Genomic DNA, 25462 nt, shown 5'->3' with positions numbered 1-25462 from the left:
GATTCTAGCTAACAAATTAATGTAAATTTACAGCATTAACTACATTTGTCAAATGGACAACTCACTATTAAGTTTGTTAAATATAACTATGAGTTATAATAGTTTCTATTTCAGCTTTCCTATAACAATTCTGGTAAATAATGTAGTACTTATTACAAAGCATAGCTGGCTGGTTAAATCTGTACAGTTGGTGGATCTACAGTAGAATTAAAGTTTGGATAATCCTTTGTTTGTTAAATATAACTACATTATGGGTTAAAATAGTTTCTAGTTCAGCTTTCCTATACAAAATCTGATAAATTAATTAGTACTTCCAAAGCATAGCTGGCTGGCTAAAACTGAACAGTTGGTGCACATACAGTTGAGTTAAAGTTTCCTTGTAATATTATCTGAATTATTAATCCAGAGTTAGTAGTGTCCAGCCTGACAATTTAGCCTGTGCACCAGTGTAAATATACCCTTTAGCTAGTGAATGGCTTGTAAATTTAGTTCATTAATTGCTTTTTGGGCAGTTTAATGTTTGTAGTGTATTGTTAAGGTAACTGTTATGGTGTAGCTTCTCCTATAGCTGTTATGTCTCAGCTGAAGTGATAAAGTTGTTGGTATTCTAAATTCATATGGTAGATCTTAGTCCCCAGAAGGCTGGTGATCACAACTCAAATTAATCTGGTTGTGCCTCGTGAATAGAGATGTGCGGGTTCAGATTTACTTGGATCCTAATGCCAGAATATTGTGAATTTGGATTTATCTTGATTTTTTATATTGGCTAACCAAAACACATGACATCCGAGAGCAAATGAAATGCCGCTTTGAGAGCCAGGTAAATCCAAGTAAATCTGGGTAAAGCTGTTATTATAAGTCACTCTAGACTGAGGAAGCTCCTATGCACTAAATAATTCCAGGACTCAGGGGTATTTCAATCCCAGCTTAATCCTGCACTTTATGGGCTAACAATTCACATGCTGCAAGAATATATATATTTACACACCTTTCAAACAATATTGCTACAAATTGAGTGAAGGGCAAACTTTTAAGATGTGACTATCCTTTTCCTTTCAGTTTCGCTGTCACAAAGCTCAGTTTGCACTATTCTTAAGTACAACACTGGGATCAGGACTGTTAATGGTGAGAGACCCCAGACCTACAGTAGTTTGAAGGGTCTGTCAAGTTAACTTTATGTGGGTGGTTCTTAGCACTAATTATTCCTCTCCCTTGAGCTTTCCCTGCCTGCTAGCAGTCTCTGTGGCCATTTTACCTGCATGCTGGGAGGAGTGGGTCTCACCATCCACTTTAAATGTTGTGGCCATCCTCTTCCTGCCTTATGGGAGTGAAATTAACTTTTTCCAGCCTGCTTCTTCCTTCTTGTTGAGGTCACTGCTCATGGCCCATCTGTTGGATGGGGATTCTGCCTCCTTGTCCACCTCCTCTGGTAATATACCACCTCTGACCTCACCCACCAGTACATGCTGAAGACTAGGGACACCGGAGACCCCTGCTGCTGATTTCGGTACACTCAGTCTCTGGTCTAACACGCAAGTTCCAAGAGAGCAGGGGACACCTTGCAGTGCAGTTCTACTCTCTTTCTCCATGTCAGATCTGTGGTTATGTCTGTTCCCGGAGGAGGCACTAGTGGGTCAGTGGTGGTGCGATGGAGAAACTGAGGAGGTTGAAAGAGAATCCTGCGCATGTGCCCAATGATGTTTATTATATGTTCACGAATATATACAGTTATTTAAGCAGATGATAACTTGGGATGGATGGTACATGGAATGCTAACAATGATGAATAAAGTCACAGGTATTTAGCAGGTCTGGAAACCAGTGCAGTAATTCGGCAATGAAATACAGGCAATGAACTAGTCTGGAAACTAGTATAGCAATCAGATGTGATCACTACCACAGTTGGTTTGGAAACCAGCAACGATACTCCACACAGTCAGTTTGTAATGCAAAGTCCACAACCAAGCAAGATTAAGCAGGAGACAAAAATTGAAACACAGATTAAGTGGTTGTATTAAGTGCTAGATGCCATAGCACAATGCTGAATGCAAGTTAAACATACACAGGTGAGGATAATGAATAGCACCTGAAGAAAGTCTCTTACTGCAAAAGGTGGAGGCTGACTGTAGCAGAAGTTGGAGCTGAAGTAAATGCTGGGACCTGTAGTTCCACAGGAATACTGGAACCGGAGATCACTTGGAGATGCCAGAAATAGGAGATCACTGGAAACAGGAGATTGAAGACTGGAGACTGGAGATTTGAACTGGAGACTGGAAACTGGAAACTGGATATTGGAAACTGGAAACTGGAGATTAGAAACTGGAACCAGGAAATGCTATGCAGCAATGTGACGCGTTGTCCAAGGTCATGAGACTGAGCCGATGCTCTGGACTTATACCCCCTGGTCAGCAGTCATTGGATACTTGGATCATGTGAGCAATCACAGTGCAGGATTGGATGCTCTCCGGTCAGCTGACTGCAAGTGTCATGACGGCACCCGCAGAATGGCCTTCAGGGGTTCACCACATTAGTGGGTACTGCGCTCCGCAGACAGGATGCTCATACGGCCGCAGACTGGGGCCGTGACCTCCGGAGGCCTGCACACCAGTGCGCCGATATGTGAGACATCACTGAATGCTGATCCCTGACACTCCATAGTTCACTGCCACTATTGGTTAGTGCAGCCCCTTTTACCGCCTTCTCTTCCATGATCCTCCACTGCTGCCAGGTACCTCAAAGTGCTGACACTGTCCACTGTCACCAATGTAAATGAGGCATGCAGTACAAGACACTTTATACACTATTACTTTAAAAAAATATATAGAAACTGATAGTACTCTTAGTGGGGTGCCACATATTGAATGCCACTTTAGCATTTACTATAAACACTGATAGGCTGATCTTTTTTTTTTTTCCAAAACAATTTTATTGGTTTTAAATTGGAAATAACATAGTACGGTGTAACATAAAGCCACAAGTACACATTAGTTATACAATAATGCTGTATAGCATAGTAATATCGAGGAAGATATATTGAAATAAGTCAGGATTAAACAAAGGTAACAGAGCAACTGCAACCAGGAAAATAACGGAGAAGTCAAAGTGGAATGTACAGTATATCCATAATATAGGTCGCATTAGTTGGGAAAGAGGGAAAGAAACAACAACATCGTGTAGAAAATATTAAGGTGTAAACACCATACTTAAGGTATATAGAAAAAGAAAGGGTAATAGTAAATTGCCATATTAAAAGACAGAATAGTACAAGATAGATAGTAGGAAAAGGGAAGTGGGGTGAGAAAGAAAGAAGCCCATCTGGCTAATATACATCTAGACATAAGCGGAAAATAAAGGGAAAGGAATAGACCAAAGAAAGGAAGAAAAAAGGGTGACACCAGAGAAGAGAAGGAAGGGATTGATTTTCTAATGCAAAAAATAAAAAATAAAGTATAAATATATATATAAGAAATTTGCGTGTAGAAGAGATACATAAAATGCGATCCCAAAAAAGTATATACGTTATTGTTCTACTCGAACTAGGCCTTGAATGTGAGAAGAAGAATAATACAGTTTCAAAGGTGATGTAGTACCATAAGACTATAATCAGAAATAGTATACAATAGGTGTTTAGGTAGCAGCATTACGCAGGAACCATGCAGTGCCTTTGAAAATATTCATAACTGCTTCTTTATCCAAAGGAGATAATGAATTAATATATGGATTCCATTTAGTAAAGAATTTAGAAAAGCCCAATTCAGGGTGAGGAAATAAAGATTTCCTATCAAAATAAAGCAATTGAAGTAATTTCTGAAGAAATTTAGAGAGAGTCAGACTTGATTTAGAAATCCAATGTAACAAAATAACCTTCCGTGCAACTGTAGCTATTACGGTGAGGAGTGGGTGACATTCTGATCTATGAGGGCTGAGATCCCAGTTGGAGAAATTAGCAAACAAGCAAGCTATGACATCAGGGATTACGTGTATTTGAAACATTTTGTTAATGAATCCAGTAACTTTATGCCAGAAGTTCTTAATTTTACCACAGGACCAAAAACAGTGTATAAGTTTAGCTGGCTGGAGAGTGCATTTCGGACAAGCTCCTGTTTTGTCAGGAACCATATGGCTTCTCTGAGCAGGAGAAATATATGCCCTATGGATGGTTCTATGGTGGGCTTCCTGTAAGTATGCCAATTGGATACAGTTAATAGCCCAGGTAAAATTACTAAAAATATCAGTGGGAGAGGTCAACAAAGGAATATCTTGATGCCAGGAGTTATAAACCGTGAGTTGAGATGTAATGGCAGGGTCAGGAAGGAGTTTAGAATATAAGTGAGAGGTTTTGTAAGGTGTACGGGTTTGTAAGTGAAGCAAAGATACCAGAAAATCCAGAGCTCTAGATACAAGAGCAATAGGTCTTATAGAAAGTGCAAAATGACGAGTCTGTAAGTACATAAAGAATTGGTTACTGGGTATGTCATAAATAGTCTGAAGTATAGAAAATGGAAGCACAGCACCACCTGGATCAAAGACTTTGGATATGAGAGATAGGCCTTTATCCTTCCAGCAAAAAAAGAGGGGATTTGACAAAGATGGTGGGAAGTTCGGATTTCCCCATATGGCTATATATGGAGATGCACGAAAATCCCTGTTTAATTTTCTGTTGATGGAGAGCCATGCCTTGTAAGTATCTTTAAAGATAACATGATTAAGTATACTAGGGGGGATATCTGATCGTTGCGAGTGTAGAAGAGCACTTGCAGAGTATGGGTGAAAGAGAGCACTATCCAACTGTATGTCAGTGTATGAGGAGGTGTGCAACAGCCAATCACTAATATAACGGTATAAAAAAGATAAGGAGTATAAACGTATATTTAGAAGTTTTAAACCTTCATTTTGCCTTAAAGCTTGAAGTTTTGAGAGTGATATTCTAGCTCGTTTTTGTTTCCAAATAAATTTGGCGATCAATCGATCAAAAGAAACGAAGTCAGAGGGAGTCAGAGAAAGAGGTAACATTTGGATAAGGTGAAATAGTTTGGGGAAGATTATACTTTTAATGATTGCTATTTTGCCTAGCATAGAAAGAGGGAGGTCTTGCCAAATTGTAAGAAGAGTAGATATTTTGGTTAGAGCCGATGTATAGTTGATTTTGTAGGTCAGAGAGTCAGAGAGGGAGATATGTATACCTAGATATTTAAGGCTGTCACCTGCATTTTGAAACCTAGACAGAGAAGGGATAGAATGAATCAGTTCATGGGGACCAGAAATAGGGAGAACCTCAGATTTGGATATATTTATCTTGAGACCTGCAACCTTACCGAAGGCAGAAATGAGATTTAAAACATTGGGGACAGAGGTTGTTGGATGTGAAAGAAATAAAAGCATATCATCAGCAAACATTCATATTTTCAATTCTAACGGGCCTATCTGCACACCAGAGATAATCGGGGAGGCATGAATGGCAACTGTGAGAGGTTCGATCGCTAAAGCAAACAAAAGGGGGAGAGGGGACAACCTTGTCTCGTACCTTGAGCAATACGAAAGGGTGATGAAAGGAGACCATTACAAGAAATTTGAGAGGTGGAACCTGTATATAGTGAATCGATTATAGATATAAAGGAAGAGGGAAATCCACATTTCAATAATGTGTCATTTAAGTGTTGCCAGAGAACCATGTCGAAGGCCTTCTCAGCATCCAAGGCCAGGATAATGTTAGCATCACAAGATTTGGTATTTGCAAGGTGTTGGATAGCTGAGAAGACCCTACGAACATTAACTGCCGAATGACGACCTGTTATAAACCTGGTTTGATCTGGGTGTATTATTAGGGGGAGTATATGCTTGAGCCTATCAGCAAGAATTTTTGTAAGGATTTTGTATTCTAGATTTAAAAGGGAGATGGGTCGATAGGAACCTGGGTTAGAGAGATCTCTATCTGGTTTAGGGAGAAGTTTAATGAGAGCAGAATTAAAATATAATGGGACAGACTTAACAGAGAGAATGTGGTTATAGAATGAAACTAAAATATTCGCTATCTCAGGAGCAAGCAATTTGTAGAATTCCCCAGAGTATCCATCTGTGCCGGGAGCTGTGGCAGGTTTTAAATATTGAATAGTATTTGTGACTTCGATAAGAGTAATAGGAGCGGTCAGGGAGAGTATGGCCGAATGCGGGACTTGCGGGAGGGATGAGTATATCCAAGAAGGGGTCGGTGTAGCAAAGTTATCAGTGACAGTGTCCAAAAGTGGTATTGTAGAAGGGAATGAATAAAGGGAGCTGTAAAAGGAATGCATAACTTCTGAAATTTGTTGATTATTGTTGGTAGTGAGAACTTCCACAATGGTCAAGGGGTGAATCAACATAGGAGCCCTAGTTCCATTGAGCAAATTAGTCAACAGTCTGCCAGTTTTATTACCATATTTGTGATATCTGAAGTTGACATGGAATAAGTGGTGGTTACCTAAATTATTAAGGTGTTCGTCAAAGTGTGTCTTGGCTTGCTGATATAAAATCTTATAAACTGGGGAGGGGTTCTTTTTAAAGTCCTGGAAGGCAGACGTTAATGCAGTTTAGAGGGATAAATATGTAGAGGCTAAAGACTTTTTGGTTAATTGAGTAATATGAAATAATCATTCCTCGTAAAACCGCCTTGGCCGTTTGCCAAAAGAGGGGGTCTGAGGTTGCCTTGGAAACATTGTTCTCAGAGTAATCCCTCCATGCTTCCTTAAGTTTATCACAAAATTTTTGGGAGCGAGTGAGATGGGAAGGAAACTTCCAATGTCTGGGATATGTAGTATCTTTAGATAGGTTAAGATCAAACCAGAGAAGAGTGTGGTCTGAAATTATGATAGTTTCAATAGATGTGTCTAAAACATCAGGGAAAAGTGAGTGCGAAAGGAAAAAATAATTAATTCTCGATAAAGTATTGTGGGCTGCCGAGAGACAAGTGTATTCCTTTTCTTTTGGGTTAAATGCTCTCCAAACATCTGAAGTTTGCAGACTAGCTGCAAAATGAGGAACTCCAAATTTGGGAAGAGGGGAAGATTTTCTGGAAGGATTGAACCGGTTTAGAAATAGTGATGAGACTAAGTTGAAATCACCCCCAATAATCAAGCCTTCATGCATGGAAGAGCTAAGTTTTGCTATTAAAGTACTGAAAAAAAGATTTCTGGTAACCATTTGGTGCATAAACTTTACATAAACAAAATTGTAGGGAACCTAAAACAATATGTACAATGAGAAATCGGCCACTAGGATCAGGGAATGAGTGTGATACATGTAGAGCATGGATTTCCTGGCTAAAATCACCACACCTCTCTTCTTGGAAGTGAACGGTGCTGCCGCTACCAACGACCAACCCATCATAGACAATTTTTTAGATTCTACATAAGTAAGATGGGTCTCTTGTAAGTAGGCCACGTCTAATTTTTGTTTAGTCAAGTACAAAAGCATTTCACGTCTTTTAGTAGGTGAATTAATTCCCCCCACGTTCAATGAGCCAATTCTAAGGTGGGAAACAGACATAGTCAATATTTTGAGAGAAAAGCGTCGCTAGAAAATCATGCAGCCATGTATAGAAAAAGCAGAGTATGTGGAACACAGCGCTCAGCCCCTGATATCTGACCGTAAAGAGTGTCAGTGTTAACTGTATATATGCAGTCTTAATTTTAATATGTTGCAGATGGGAACCATATGTTTCGTCAATTTGTGTCAAACAGGTAAACCACAAATCAAGGTACCAATTAAACTTTTAATGAGGAGTCACAGTGCTCCTCCCAGATAATGTACCTGAGGGTCACGGGACGCCGCACCCCCAGAACATATATCCCCCACCACACACTTGCATTGTCTATTTAAACTTAAATTTCTGCTGCGTTTAGCAGTACCAAGGACTGCTCTATTCAGGGCGAAATACCACCTTTAAAGTACATTTTTTGCGATCAGCATTTGAACCTATACTTTGTTAACTGGATCATTTATGTGCATTAATTTTGCTGGACTATAGTAGTGATCAGAGACTTGTAAAGGGATTTTATATGGGAACAATACACACCATTTGCATGGACAGAATTAACCTTTAATTGTTAAAGGATAACTTAAAGCATTAACAAGTTGTCTGGGAGGAGCACTGTGACTGCTCATTAAAAGTTTATTTGGTACCTTGATTTGTGGTTTACCTGTTTGACACAAATTGATGAAACATATGGTTACCATCTGCAACATATTAAAATTAAGGCTGCATATACACAGTTAACACTGTCACTCTTTACGGTCAGATATCAGGGGCTGAGCGCTGTGTTCCACATACTCTGCAATTTACCTAGTAGGATAGATCACCTACAAACATTAGCAGCTCGCCAATTTCAATAGTTAGCATTGCCTCAGTGCGCCGGGGGTAACTCTCTAAAAATGTATAGAAAAAAAAAAAAACATGGTGTCAGAAGGTGTCAGTAAAGAAAGCAGAAGAAGAAAATGACAGACAACAAATAACAATAGAACAACAAAGAGAAACGATCCAACAAGGGATCCAAAGTAATCCATGTATGCATTGCATAGAGACTTCAGGTAATCACACATGAACAGTCAGATGTAAATAAAAAAGAAGATGGGTGTCCCAGGGACTGAACGGTACTGTCAGGGAGGAAACGGGGTATCCACCGATATGCGGCATAGCATAAGAAATAGAAGTCATAGATGGGAGCCTGTGAGAGAAACAACACGCAATATAGATATATTCGTCAAGTGTAGCTTAAGAAGATGAAGACATAAAGAAAAGTGGTTAGAGACGAAAACACCAGCTAGTGTCCCATGAGAGTGAGGAGAGAGGAAAAAGAAAAAAAAAGGCAAAAAAAAGGGGGAATTGTTCCTACAAAGCATAAATCATAGCAGTATTCAATACTGCTACACAAGGAAACAGCAGACGGGAAAATATGTTACTATGTGAGCCTAGAGGAATAACAATAGAGTACAGGATAACAATGCAAAACATTAGGAGATTGCAAAATATATAACAGGACTGGAAAAGGATGGTGAAAGCTCAGGAAGGCTCAGTGAGATTCAAGGAGGGGTATTCATGGTGTCTATCAGATCTGAGAGGGGACAGGGTCAGAAATGTCAGCATTCGAGGCCATATCCACATCGCGGAGAAATGCATCTGCATCAGAGGGGTTCTGGAAGTCATAAAACTTGTCATCCACATAAATACGAAGCCTAGCCGGATAGAGTAATGCAAATTTTTACTTTTCTCGGGCCAGGTGAGCACAAACAGGAGCCAAAGCTTTTCTAGCACAGGTTAATTCTGCTGAGAAATTTTGAAACAACAAAATCTTCACTTTGTTCCACATAAGAGGGCGTTGGCTCCGAATAGCATTCCAAATAGCCAGCTTGTGAAGGTAGTTGAGACATCTAAAGATGACAACCCTAGGGCGAGCATCATCAGAGCGAGGGGGTGGGGGGGCAATCCTATGCACTCTTTCAATAACCATGTCTTTGCATCCCTTTATAATATGTAGAAGAGACAGCAAAGTGGATCGTACAAATGATTCCAGGTCAGGACCCTTGACAGATTCGGGGAGACCTACAATTCTTACATTATTTCTCCTGGACGTGTTTTCTATATTGTCCAACTTGTTCCAAAGTTGATAATTTTCCTTTTGCAATCTAACCACATCGTGCTGTACATCAGACACATCATGGGCCAGCTCACCCACGTGAGATTCAGTGGTATTGACCCTATGAGATAATTGCTGGAGCTGTGCAGAAATATCAGACACTGCTTGTGTTAATAAAGGGCCCATAGTGTGCTTTATTGCATCTACCATGTATAAGTAAGTTATGGGAGAGTCTGGGGAACGACACACCTGAGGATTATTGGAGCGGTCTTGGTCGCAGGCAGTCTTCTTATGCGCAGGAGCAGGAGAAGCAAGCAGAGTGGTCGAGCCTGGGGCCATATTAGAATCAGCCCTGCGTTTCTCTTGCCGGGTAGACTGTGATTTATTAGAAGTGGACGGCACCAGGAATTTCTTCATGCGCTGGAGAATACAGCAGTGGTTACCCTGAGCAACGGTAGAGGCAACAGGATATGTGCCAGGAGAGCCGCAGGCACTATTATAGATCACCAGCAGGCTGCAGAGGGAAGCACTGTCAAGGAGTGTGATCCTGGAGAGTAGAGCTGGAAAAAAAAATGTTAAAAGGCAGAGGGGAGCTCCGAGATATAGCGTGGCAGCTGTGGGGAGTGGAGTCAGAGAATGCTGTTTACAGGTAGATGAGAGCTCTAGGAGGCAGCACGGTAGATGTGTAGGTAGGCGCCGGTGGACAGAGCTTACTAGCAGAAATGTGGTCTGGAGCACGTCAGCCGCTGAGAACAGAGCCGGAGGGCGCTCCGAGTGCAGGAGGAGAGAGCCGCCGGCGGACATGGCTCATCAGCAGAGGTAAGGTCCGGAGCATGCCAGCCGCTGAGAATGGAGCCAGAGGGCACTCCAAGTGCAGGAGGAGAGAGGCACCGGTGGACACGGCTCATCAGCAGAGGTGAGGTCCGGAACGCGCCAGCCGCTGAGAAAGGAGCCGGAGGGTACTCTATGTGCAGGAAGAGGGGAACGTTGGTGGCCCGAGTCTAAAGAGGCTGCAGAGAGCCTTGTAATGGGGTAAATTGTCGGGCAGGTCCCGGGAGCTCAGCTACTACGCTGTTTGCAGCATGAGGCCGGAACCGGAAGTGATAGGCTGATCTTTTAAGCGACTTACTTTTTGAAGAAACCATAGATTTTAACAGTGAAACATGGACCACTGGAACTTATTCTGCTTAAGTTGCAGTTTTGATAATTAAGCATGTTAATAAATGTGGAATTTATACCCTGAAATACAAAATTAACTAAACATCAATGAAACATCAAACATTGTCCAAAAATTGACCCAGATCAATTTTTAGTAAATATACTCCTAAATACCAGATTTATTAAAAGATGATTTTTGTCCTATTTTTTTAAAAAGATGTTGAAAATCAATTGTTATTAAATGTGTGATTTAAACCCTGAAACACAAAAAAATCAATAAAAATAAAAAAATTGATCAGCATCAACCAAAATAGACTTTCAGTAAATATACCCCCATTTGTTAGAAGGAGGCATGTCAGATAATTACTAATAAAGAGCACTGAGCACTCCCAGCATCATTGGGCAGCTATTCATGCTAATATATCCTTGTGTTTACAAATCCTAATACATTTGATTAAATCTTTGGAATTATCTGTGATCATGCATTAGACTGAATGTTATACCAATTACTGTATTATTCACATTGTGATTAATCAGCTGTTATACTACTGTAGTTGAAGCTTATGATATACTGTATTTTGCAAAGTGGACTATCATTGCTGATGTACTGGCATAGCTATCATTAGATATTGCTGTTGAGCATAAGATACATTCATTGCTTTGATTTATGTATAAATGTGGTATCCGGACTCCAGGTCAACAACAAATAGGTTGATACACCATAGGTCGACACCAATTGGTAGACACACCTTAGGTCGACATGGACAAAATGTCGACATGGACAAAAGGTCGACAGGAACAAGGTCAACATTTGTTAAATTCCTACGGTTAATTAAATTAACCATCTTGTTGCTGTTTGTTGTTAGGTAAAAGAATGAATTGAAAATAAATTTATAAAAATCAATAATTATTTATTAAAAAGGCCACGCCCGTATACAGGTGAGAGGTAACATCCTCTCAGCCTGGGTCAAATCCTTTTAACAACCGATACACGTAACAACAATGAGTTTTATATAATACACAGTTACGCCCCATTCTTATACCCCTCCCATATGATTTCATACATCTGGAATACAGTGTAATGCATTAGTGTTATGCAATATTAGGACAAAGATCAAGAATACTCAAAGATACTCGTGATCTTCAACTGTGTCCATGTTAGGAATTAAGCTGGACACTATGAGCTTTTCGGATGTGCGTAGGTGGAATTAATACTGCCAAGAAAATTGTTATTGTACTTTCTTTCTGTGTATAAAGTTCAAACGAAATACAAATGAATCTGCTAGAAACAAAATGGATTCTCTTATGCTTTTATACTATACTAGTGAATGTATTGTGATTTTGATAATGTGCATAATATACGTACTATCCCGTAGTACATATATATAACTGTTAGGCCTTCAGCAGGTTGCCTCTGTCACAGTATTCGACAGCTCCACCCTTTGATCAGGGACATTATCCATGTGCCCTGTCATCTCAGGAGAATTTCTGGGAACGTATAGTTCGCTAATAATCATTTCATGTAGTATTGCTATTCTGCGTTTGACAGTAGCCTTCTAAATACAACATAGGCCGCACCTGTAGGCAGTGAACATCAGATGAATGGCTATAATCACATCGGGGTCACCAAAGAATAACCCTCATCACAGAATACATCATCACATACAATCACATACAATATACTTAAAAAAAAACATTTTCCTAATCTTGAAAATTGAATACTAGGATTTAAACATTTATCTTTTCCAGTCCATATCATAATGCCTTGGTTAAAGTTCTTCTTTTATTTCATGGGCCTCCTTTATATATTTGGCAATACACGTATCAGGATCCGTAATGTCTTTGGTCAAATAAGCACAACAATGAGCTCAATGTGCTGTTTCCGGAAATCAACAATATCCTCCAATTTGTGGTATTAAAGAATGTAGAACAATATGGTATCGTAATAGTTCATGTCCAATGTCCTGGAATCATCACAAATGTTCACAGTTCTGGAATATCCTATCATAAAGTTCAATCATGTTATCAATAATTTAAATGAAATAAAACATCAACTCCCAGTTGATTAATCATACGACTTCATTAGCCATAGGAGAACTTATTAGCCACCTTTTACCAATTTGAGGTTTTATTGATGCTCTGGTGGCAGGAACATGTTTCCTGATTACTGAGTCAATTACTCTTCTTAGGAATAGTTCATCCTGCAAGAAAACTTTTCTCAAGTTATTATGTGTTTTTGTATAAAATTGCTAAATCAATCTTCTTAAATAACAAACATCTTTAGAATTAATAGGTAACCAATTATATATCATATCCTAAGGACATAGTGACAACTAACATTCCCGTTATGTATGATATTTTCTTTTAACCTTTGAATCTACTCCTGGTAAAATACATTTATTAAATCATAAACTTTAATGAACATCATGTGTAACTTCATGTGTAATTTATATACCTAACATCATGTGTAATTTATATACCTAACTCATTATATCTAGCACATCTAGAAACATTAGGTTAGTAAATTGTAACAATTCTTTCATATTCCCTTCAATCAATCTTTCCTATCTTCATAAGTTAATTTTTTTTTCCCTGTATTATTGACCTATTTTATTTCCATTAACTGAAATACACCCGATATGTGTAGCTGATATTATCACCAGTGGTTCTTTCTTGAGATACTGTTGTATCTATACACATGTACTGTGTTTCACTATTATCACGACTCTATAAAGTTTTGGTAATCACATCAAATGTAACTTACATAAAGAACGTTGGTCTGCTACTATACAATGCTAGTATTTATGTATACATATCTAACAATTATAATAATCTTAAATAATGATTAGCAATACAATATATATATAGCTGCAGTACTAAAAATCTTTCCAACAATTAATGGTATTGCTGGACTGGATACTCCTCAGAATAATATCCTAAATTATTTAAATTATCCATACATTAATCTATACATCTCTCTTCCAGTGGAGTATAATACTCACAACCACGTTTTTCAAAGTGTTTTCGTTACACGGTCATAAATCTCTCTGGATTTCCTGCTTTAAAAAGAAAATAGGAAGGAAGGGTCTTACTGAAATAATTCCCATCCACAATAATGGATGAGTACTCATACCTACACCACACGTTTCCTCGCTCTCTCTTCAAAGAAAAATAAATAAATTAAGTCCTAATGCTGTTATAAATAACGTCGCTCCCGTATACTTTCAGAAATGTTAAAAGTTCTGTAGGATATTAGCTTATAAGCACAGTCTATTATCAATGATCATAATCATCTCTATCTTGATTGAAGGGTTCATTCAAATACAACTCAGTGGTAGTAACATTAGTGACAGTCTCTGTATCTCCATACAATTGTTTTTAGTGTTAGGTTCCTTTAAGCTCTGGTCTCTGACCTTTTCATTTCATTGCAAGCTCATGGATCTAGGTGTCCTTCTTCTGCAGCCTTTGCAACGGCTGTATCAGTAGTCAGCGGTACTTGCCCAGGACCATCCTATGCGATCTGTAATGGAACCGAAACATAAGCAACTTCTCACCATAACACCATCTTCACTCTCTTAGTGATTTGTACTGTGCTGGACTGTGCGTTTTCGTGTTGGTTAAATATCTTTCCAAGGTTCTTGCAGCTTTTGATATTCTTGTAACTGTTTAAATAATTTGTGTGACACATTTGAACCGTCAAATCATTTTGTAGTTTTGAATCAGTCTCTGGATAATATATCTTTGCTGGATTCCAAAAAGAATAACAAAAAATTATATAGAAGAGAGACTAAGCAGAGGCTTAGGTGTAATTCTACCACTATTGAACCAACGATTGGACCATGCCATGATTCAAATTCTGCCTTTCCAGTCTCTTTTGTAGATTAATAATGCTTAATTCTTTAAACCTTCCTTATCAAATTATGACTTTTTATTCTCAACATTACACATATTAAACACAAAATATTTTTCAAACTCCTATAAACTCTTTCTATCAGTGAAACAATAGATCACACATCTGGCCTTGTTTAATCATTTCTCATATAACCCCTTAACACCTGTTACACATCCCATAGTTCCTTTTTAGCATTAAACTATGTTGTATTAAAACAATTTTGTTTTTAATCAACCCAAACATCTGCAGTAAACATGCCAAAACACAAGGGCCCTCATTCCGAGTTGTTCGCTCGCAAGGCGATTTTAGCAGAGTTACACACGCTAAGCCGCCGCCTACTGGGAGTGTATCTTAGCTTCTTAAAATTGCGAACGATGTATTCGCAATATTGCGATTACAAACTACTTAGCAGTTTCAGAGTAGCTTCAGACTTACTCGGCATCTGCGATCAGTTCAGTGCTTGTCGTTCCTGGTTTGACGTCACAAACACACCCAGCGTTCGCCCAGACACTCCTCCGTTTCTCCAGCCACTCCTGCGTTTTTTCCGGAAACGGTAGCGTTTTCATCCACACGCCCATAAAACGCTGTGTTTCCGCCCAGTAACACCCATTTCCTGTCAATCACATTACGTTCGCCGGAGCGAAGAAAAAGCTGTGAGTAAAAAAACTATCTTCATAGCAAAATTACTTGGCGCAGTCGCAGTGCGAACATTGCGCATGCGTACTAAGCAGAAAAACGCTGCGATGCGAAGAAAATTACCGAGCGAACGACTCGGAATGAGGGCCAATGTACACTTCTCCATTAAACTTCATCCCACCATAGAAAGCTTGTGAATCTATTTCGTGCTAGTTACCCTTAGATTTGCATAACTCATGACATTTCCCCTTAATTAAAATTGGCAGCAACACTTTATTATTAATAATACTAATTCACTAATTCACTATACCATTATCCCCTAAGGATGCTCGATAAATTATTCTCCTGTTACTGTCAGTTTTTTCTTTTTCTTTAAATGCAATGTAAAATGCGATGTAATTATGATGTGTAAAATCATTATAATTGTCTTACTCATTCACACTCCCCACTTTTGGGGGTGAGGAATACAAGTATGCAGCTGTATCTAAGTTGTGGTGGCTCCTGTGAATCAGACATCAGCAGGAAACACTCTGAGCTGGGCATCGCTGTGCCACCAGATGAAACACTACCAGGATAGGTTCTTGGACGGGGGAATCGGGTGACGAGGATCAGTGATGCAAATAAAAGGACTGATACGCTGAATAAACCATCTGCGGTGGTGCCTAGGCTATTTTCAGCCTCGGACCCATGTTGCTTCTTTAAGCTAGCCCACCGCAATCCCATTTTATGGTGAGAGATTTACATTTATTGCACGGTCACTTTAACTGGTCCAAATTCACCCATGCACTTTATGTATGTAGTATGTCAGTGAATTTATGTGTCATAATAAACACATTTTTCATGGAACAAATCATTTGTTACAATTTCCCTGTTGGTTCATATATCCCCTATTGAATGAAGGGATACATCTTTAAATCTGGGTGCCAGTGCAAGCTACACTATTGCTATTTTATATCTAAGTTGTATACTGTCAGAGGTAAAAGGTACACATCATATACAATCTACTGCTTAACCTCAGTATTAAACATATGTTTTTTTTTCTTTTGTTCTTGCTTATACATAAGTTGATGGTTTGGCTCTGACTGTGTATCCATAATGTCTTATTCATGATAAAGTGTAATATTGTATTACCTTCTATAATCTCTTTGGTTATGAACTTGAATGTATGCACATAGCATTTACAAAAAAAAATTACTGTATCTAGAGATTTATCATCTGGTCATACATATATATCTATCAATAAATGTATACCGAGGCTCCACCCTCTAAGGGTTTTAACTATCTTTGGCCTAGCGCCAAATAATGACCTAGGTAGTTAACTATGTCAGCACACCGTTGACTTTTGTCTTGCGACACCTTGTGTCCTGTTCTGCAAGAAAACACAACTGTTTAGTATCTGACACCAACAATTCAAATAATTTACTGGTTACACCATCTGTAGGTAAAAAAGAATGTAGGTTAATTTTGCAAGAAAAAAAGAAAGATTGTATATAAATCTTTAGCATAATGTAGTTCAATACAGTGTGATTTATTCCATCAACATTACATTTAGTAATCATACTACATCAACATACTGTACATTTCTTTGCTTATCTCAAAATATCTTTCAGACTGGCCAGTCCACACAAAATCTACGTCTCTCATGCACACTCATTATTTGCTTCCAAGCAAACTTTCCTTGGACTGCATCCATTCTATGGAATGCCTTGCCACATACACGGATTCACTGAAAACTCACTTACTTAACACCGCTCCCATTCATAGAAACACAGGGTAAGTGATACATACATATATATATATAAATGTATATACATATATATATATATATATATATATACACATTATGCATTCAACTGAATCTGTCTCTACTTTAAACTTCCTGGAATCTTTAGAAATACCTAATCCGTGATGTAGTATATTTTACACTGTAATTTACATATTAAGTATCTTCCAAATAACTTTGAAGAATTGTCTAAACGTATGTTAATACTGTAATCGTAGTGATTAATTGCTTGTCGCAATCTTTGATTTACAGCATATACATTACAGAATGTGTGTCGCAATAGGGCGTTGTCTTCTTGACTGTCTGCCTGATGCAGATCTGTTAGCTTTAACGCTGTTAGCGCTGACATCTCTAGCCCCCATCTGTTGCTGGGATTTTTTTTCTTTTTTTTTCTGATTACAGTTATGCTGTAGAAAGAAATTGGCAGCATTCTCTACAGATTATCTGGTTAAGATATTAGTTCTTATATTAAAACTAGAGTAGATTGTTTGTATAACAAACATTTAAAATTGCAGATCATTGTCTTCCACAAAATATATTTAGAGTATTGCTTATGCCAGAGGTTCCCAAACTGTGTGCCGTAGCTCCCTGGGGTGCCTCGGACACTTGCAGGGGTGCCCTGGGTTGGTGGTTCAGGACCAATTCAAATTATCCAGTGCTGGTGGCTGCCAGTCATAAAATATGTGGTCAAACAGAAGCAAATCTTGTCCCTCACCACACAACTGACCCTAAGGATGACATATAAACGCCATCTACTTAATGTAATATTTATTTTTACATTTCTCAATAATAATTTTTTTTCCTAGGGGTGCCGTGAAAAAAAATTCTGATATTCTAGGGCGCCATGATTAAAAAAAAAATTGGAAACCACTGACTTATGCTTATTATGATCCATCTTATTAGATGAACAAAAAAAATCAAAGCTCACTGAACACTTTTTTTTCTTTACTACGTCATAGCTTACACTGCTGCTGGAAAGGGGGGCACGTTTCTGGGCTGTTACAGCCCCCTAGCTCTCCGTGCTACACAGCGTTGGAAACTGAAGGCTTTTTTTTTCCCTATTTTTCTTTCTTTATATTGCAATACAACACACGGCATCCAGCCATTAATTTGCTGGCAGACCTTCTCACAATATATTGCATTAAAGAATATTTACGTATTAAACAATACCATATGGAAATTTCACTTCATAGTTAGATAGTAACATTAGATAAACACATATTTTTAACTACAGATCTGCCAAAAGCCATTTGAACACGGACATCAACTGTTTTGTTTCCTCAGTTCACACATATATATATATATATATATAAACCTTATTTCAAAACTTGTAACCATGTCAGTCACAGACAGAAGGTTTCTATTAGACACAGATCTGAGAATATACTTAACTGAACAAACACCGCCCATTATGTCCCACACACAAGACACCATAAAACACAAAACTTTAAATACAGTTTCGCCAGCGCAAGGGGAGTGTTCTTTTGGTACCATAGTTTTTATTTCAATCCTGATGTACAGTATTTCATTTTCTTATCATGCTGTACTGAATCTGTGCTTAGTTTCATAAGTTGGGCTTCATAAGTTGGGCTTCCATACTTTAACTAATAATAATACAGTTTGCAAACTTCAATATCTTGCAGATTTCAACAGTTTTGCCGATTTCAAAATACGCTTAGTATTGGTTGATCAGGCCAATATTATATAGCATGATTGAAATGCAAAATATAGACTGTACCCTTTGTCACAGTACTATACAAAATTGGTGCTTCTATGGAATATTTCTTTCATACATGATATGCACACTTAGGGTTAATCCTCCCTGCCCTTCCCATACGCTGAAAAATTCGCAATCCCTGCAATTTCTCACACACGCGACACGTCTGTCAACTGGGAAACTGCAGTAGACCCTCTTATCACAAACTACAATGTTAGCAAACAGGCTTAGGTTATGGTTAAAACAACACCTCTTTAGAGTTGCTCCATTCTTTTGTGCACAAAAAAATGTTAATAAACAGACTCAGAATATATTTGGGATTTTAGTCTGTAGATTCTGCTATTTACCAGAATCCATCTATGGTTAAAACAATCAGCAGCTCTTAGCAGCTCAGTATTGCAATATATAATTACACTCAATTACATATAATCCCTATAACCTTGGGTTGTTCACTCTATTTATTTCATGTACCCTTCTTACACACGTGTAGCTGACTAAAAAGGGGAGGTGGTCTATGTGCTTTTTACTTTATTTGGCTCTTATCTTATTTGTCACTTACAGCGTTAACGAGGGCACGTGATACTGTAAATTCAGATTGGAACACATTCAGACCTCGTGAAGATGGTCCACAGCACTTATTCACGCAATCATTCATAGAGTGAAAAACCCAGGTCACTATTTCTCTGCCCAAATACAAACTTTGAATTAATTTTGGTATTCTTATTTACATGCAACAGCATCTGTCAATCATCATTACCGAGTTACTTTACCTCGCTACTTGGTCCTTCAACCGACTTGAACACAACTTTGGTATTGATTTTACAAACAAGCAACAACAAACAGGTCCCTGAGTTATTTTACTAGCTTAGTCAATCTCTCCACTCCTAATTCTCATATTATATAAAAAAAATACAATCACACAGACAGCTGGCAGGTATAGAAACAGCATGTACTGGAATATAGCACATACCATGGTATTCTATACTTACCAGTGCTGTAATGACTTGGGACATTCCTTCCATCCTCAGCTGCTGGCTGACTGGCACACCCCTTTGAGAATTTGATGAAGAGATCGAGATCTATAGTTCCAAGGACATAGCCCCCAAATTGTTAAATTCCTACGGTTAATTAAATTAACCATCTTGTTGCTGTTTGTTGTTAGGTAAAATAATGAATTGAAAATAAATTTATAAAAATCAATAATTATTTATTAAAAAGGCCACGCCCATATACAGGTGAGAGGTAACATCCACTCAGCCTGGGTCAAATCCTTTTAACAACCCATACACGTAACAACAATGAGTTTTATATAATACACAGTTACGCCCCATTCCTATACCCCTCCCATATGATTTCATACATCTGGAATATAGTGTTATGCAATAGTGTTATGCAATATTAGGACAAAGATCAAGAATACTCAAAGATACTCGTTATCTTCAACTGTGTCCATATTAGGAATTAAGCTGGACACTATGAGCTTTTCGGATGTGCGTAGGTGGAATTAATACTGCCAAGAAAATTGTTATTGTACTTTCTTTCTGTGTATAAAGTTCAAATGAAATACAAATGAATCTGCTAGAAACAAAATGGATTCTCTTATGCTTTTATACTATACTAGTGAATGTATTGTGATTTTGATAATGTGCATAATATACGTACTATCCCGTAGTACATATATATAACTGTTAGGCCTTCAGCAGGTTGCCTCTGTCACAGTATTCGACACATGGAAAAAGGTTGACATGAGTTTTTGACAATTTTTTTCTTTTTTGGAACCTTTTCATATTTAACGATCCACGTGGACTACGATTGGAACGGTAATCTGTGCAAGCGAAGCGGAAGTGGAGCGAAGGCACCATGCCTGAAGCATGGCAAGCGAAGCGAGCCATGCGAGGGGACGCGTTGCACTAATTGGGGTTCCCGGTCACTCTACGAAGAAAACGACACAAACCCCCCCCCATAAAAAACTCATGTCGACCTTTTTCCATGTCGACCTTGTTCCTGTCGACCTTTTGTCCCTGTTGACATAAGGTGTGTCGACCAATTGGCGTCAACCTAAGGTGTGTCAACCTTTTTGTTGTCGACCTGGAGTCCCAGATCCATAAATGTGACTCTATTCTTAGGATGTGTTTTATATGCATTGCTTTACTGCTTCTTTTGTTATATTACTTTATTGTCAGCCATTTATTTCTATATACTGACCATGGGGGTCATTCTGACCTTATCGCTTGCTGCAGTTCTTCGCAGCGCAGCGAGCAGGTCAGAACTGCGTATGCACCGGTGCATGGCTGACAGCCAATGGCTGTCGTTGCCTAGTGATCGTCTCTGCCTGATTGACAGGCAGAGGCGGCCGCTGGGTGGGAGGGGCTTCAGTCACTTCAGTGATACATTTTGGGATGGTAACCTACAGTTGTGTAGGTGCTTTAAAACTGGGTGAGGAACAGCCAAGCTCTGCTACAAAGGTGAGGTTGTGGAATACAATTTCATGTCACAGGTCATACACCATGGGGGTAATTCCAAGTTGATTGCAGCAGGAATTTAGTTAGCAATTGGGCAAAACCATGTGCACTGCAGGGGAGGCAGATTTAACATTGCAGAGAGAGTTAGATTTGGATGGGGTGTGTTCAATCTGCAATCTAATTTGCAGTGTAAAAATAAAGCAGTCAGTATTTACCCTGCACAGAAATAAAATAACCCACCCATTTATTTCAAAGAAGACTGGGAGTTCAAGCTCTTTTGAAGAAGCACAAATAAATGGCAAACGTTGAGAACAATAGAGGCCGTGATTTGCTAAGGAAACTTAGTGCATCAGATGAAAAACACATCATGCTTCCTTCCCTTTGAAATCGAAAGATGTCCAGAAGTGCCATCAATTCAGAACTGGCAGAAACCAGTGTCGGCAAGCAACAGTGAATCATGTGTTATGATTTTCCCCAGGAGTGCAGCAAAATCAAGACCAGCTGATTGCAGTGGATAAAAGGAGAAGTTTATTTTGGGAGAAGACATGTAGCAGGAAATGCAGATAAATTTGTGGTGCAGATAATTAGTGCTACAGATTAAAAAAGACAAGGAAGGTACCATAGTCACAGATGTAGCATGATGATTTGCAAACAAGATATTACCAAAGGTAACTGAAGAGACTGGGCAGCAAGGAACAGAATGCACTTGGATATGAAATTACAAATGAACTAGGATGAATGGAAGATAATGGAAGGTAATGAATGGTGGTTAAAAAATAAAGTCCAGAATAAGATAATAAATAATGACAGGGTCCGGGCACAGAGACACGGAGCTGGTATGAGACTCACTTCCTTGCTGCAGTACTGAATATGGCAGGATAGAGGAGTCCAGAAAACAGACAGCAGACAGAAACAACAATCTCTTCCTCTAAGACCAGAAAACATCAGTGATCAGCACTAAGTTTTGAACCCCAGCAGACCAAATAAGGAGTGGTCATGTGTTTTCCAAATTGGTAATTATTGATTAACTAGGCAATTCATCGCGCCCTGCGGGCACTCTTCACACCGTCGTTTGTGGCTACGCTCTGTTAACCCCTGCACGCCTTTGAACATACGCAGGCCGGTAGAGTACAGATGCAGAAATGCAGGGCAGTTTAGAGGGCATACAGAAATGGGGTCCGGTTGAGAAAAGATAGAGAGGAGTAGGGGACAGGGGGATGTACAGAAACGCTGTGCGATGGGTAAAGGATAGGGAGAGGCAGGGTGGTAGGGAGAGGATAAAGAGTATTACCTGCAAAAAAATGTATGTTAGTTGGTAAATATTGCAAGGGGGAAGGGCGTGCGATTGTCAAGGAGGCATAGGCCTTTGTGAGGGCGTGAAGAGTGGCCGCAGGGCACAATGAATAACATAGTGTAGTATATACTGCTAGTGTATGCAGCGCAGCTTATACACACAGTGGCCATAGGTAATGGAGCCGCGTATACACACAATGAACACAGGTAGCAGCGTAGCTTATACACACAGTGGCCACAGGTAATGGATCCGCGTATCCACACAGTGGGCAGAGGTAGCAGCCCAGCTTATACACACAATACCCACAGGTAGCAGAGCCGCTTGTACACACAGTGGCAACAGGTAATGGAGCTGCGTATCCACACAGTGGGCAGGTAGCAGCCCAGCTTATACACAGAATACCAACAGGTAGCAGAGGCGCTTATACACACAATACCCACAGGTAGCAGAGCCGCTTATACACACACAGTGCCCACAAGTAGCAGAGCCGCTTATACACACAGTACCCACAGGTAGCAGAGCCGCTTATACACACACAGTGCCCACATGTAGCAGAGGCGCTTAGACACACAGTGCCCACATGTAGCAGAGCCGCTTATACACACACAATGCCCACAGGTAGCAGAGGCGCTTATACACACACCGTGCCCACAGGTAGCAGAGCCACTTATACACACAGTGCCCACAGGTAGCAGTGGTGCTTATACACACAATAACCACCGGTAGCAGCGTCACTTCTACACACAATTCCCATAGGTAACAGAGCCGCTTATACACACAATGGCCACTGGTAGCAGTGTCACTTATACACAAAATGGCCACAGGTAGCAGTGGCGTTTATACACACAGTGGCCACAGGTAGCAGCGCCACTTATACACAATGGCCACAGGTAGCAGTGTCGCTTAGACACATAATGGCAACAGCATTAGTGTTTCTTATTAATCCAATGTCCATTGGTAGCAACTATACTCACAGAAGTTCAGTGTGTGTGGGGAGGGTTTGGAAAGGGGGTGGGTGCAGTGAGGTGGAGGTGCCTATCCATGCCGCTGATCACCCCGATTCAGGGAATCACTTGTAATGGATGCGGATGGTGTCCAAGGTGCTACATGTGGTGGTGGGGTGGGTGCGGGATGGGGTCCAGAGGTGTTGCAGGTGGTGGAGGGGTGGGTACAGTGGCACCAATGGCGGAAAGGGTGCAGAGGTGCTGTGGGTGGGGGAGGGGTAGGTGTGAAGGGGGAGTGCAGATGCTGTTGGTGGGGGAGGGGTGGGTGCGGGGGGGGCTGTGGATAAAGGAAGGGGGTCTGGAGGTGATGTGTGTGTGGGAGGGGGGATGTAGAGGGGTGCGTTTGGCGGTGCAGGGGGGTGAGCTTAGGTAATGGGTTTCAGAAGTGCTGTGGGTGGGGGAGGTGTTGGATAGCATGGATAGGGTATGTAGATGCTGCCGTGTCATGGGTGGGGCACAGGTATGGTGCAGGTTGTGGGTGGCGCAGGTGTCGGAGGGCTGGGTGGGATGGAGCATGCGGGGGTATAGTGGGGGGAGCGGTGTGTATGGGGTGGGGGAGGTGTGGGGGTGCAGCGGGAGGGGGAGGGGCATCTGATGCAGATGTGGTGGATGCTGTGGGTGCCACGGGTGGGGGAGGGTAACATAGAAACATAGAAACATAGAATTTGTCGGCAGATAAGAACCACTTGGCCCATCTAGTCTGCCCCTTATTTTTTTTAATATTTTTTTTATCACTAACCTTATTTGACCCTTATTTCTTTGTAAGGATATCCTTATGTATATCCCATGCATGTTTACATTGCTCTACTGTCTTAGCCTCTACCACCTCTGATGGGAGGCTATTCCACTTGTCCACTATCCTTTCTGTGAAATAATTTTTCCGCAAATTTCCCCTGAGCCTCCCCCCCTCCAGTCTCAGTGCATGTCCTCGTGTCCTATTGCTTCTCTTCATTTGGAGAATGTTTCCCTCCTGGACTTTGTTAAAACCCTTCATATATTTGAAAGTTTCTATCATGTCCCCCCTTTCCCTTCTCTGCTCTAAACTATACATATTGAGGTTTCTTAGTCTTTCTGGGTATGTTTTGTGATGTAGGCCATGCACCATTTTAGTTGCCCTCCTTTGTACAGTTTCTAATGTATTAATATCCTTTTGAAGATATGGCCTCCAGAATTGAATACAGTATTCTAGATGAGGCCGTACCAATGACCTATACAGTGGCATTATTACTTCATTCTTTCTGCTGCTGATTGCTCTCCCAATGCAGCCAAGCATCTGACTAGCCTTCCTCATTGCCTTGTTACATTGCTTACCTGCTTTTAAGTCATCTGAAATAGTGACTCCTAGATCCCTTTCCTCCTCAGTAGTTTCCAGTATAGTGCCATTAATACTGTATTTAGCTTTAGGATTTTTGAGACCCAAGTGCATGATTTTGCATTTTTTGGCATTAAACTGTAATTGCCAGACTCTTGACCATTCCTCTAGTCTACCTAGATCCACAATCATTTGTTTTACCCCACCTGGTGTGTCTACCCTGTTGCATACCTTTGTGTCATCTGCAAAAAGGCATACTTTCCCTTTAATGCCATTTGCAATGTCACCAATAAAGATATTAAAAAGCACTGGTCCAAGTACAGATCCCTGGGGTACTCCACTGGTAACATTTCCCTCCTGTGAATGCACTCCATTTACCACAACTCTCTGTTTTCTATCCTTCAACCAAGATCTTATCCATTCAATAATCCTAATATCCAATCCCAAACTTTCAAGTTTATTTAGCAGTCTGCGATGTGGAACTATGTCAAAAGCCTTACTAAAGTCTAGATAAGCTATATCCATGGCTCCACCTTTATCCATCACTTTAGTCACACAATCAAAAAAGTAATTAAGATTTGTTTGACATGATCTCCC

Source organism: Pseudophryne corroboree, chromosome 7 (assembly GCF_028390025.1).
Source record: "Pseudophryne corroboree isolate aPseCor3 chromosome 7, aPseCor3.hap2, whole genome shotgun sequence".
Classification (NCBI taxonomy): Eukaryota; Metazoa; Chordata; class Amphibia; order Anura; family Myobatrachidae; genus Pseudophryne; species Pseudophryne corroboree.
The sequence above is the reverse complement of the archived record's forward strand: the minus strand, read 5'-3'. Positions refer to the sequence as shown.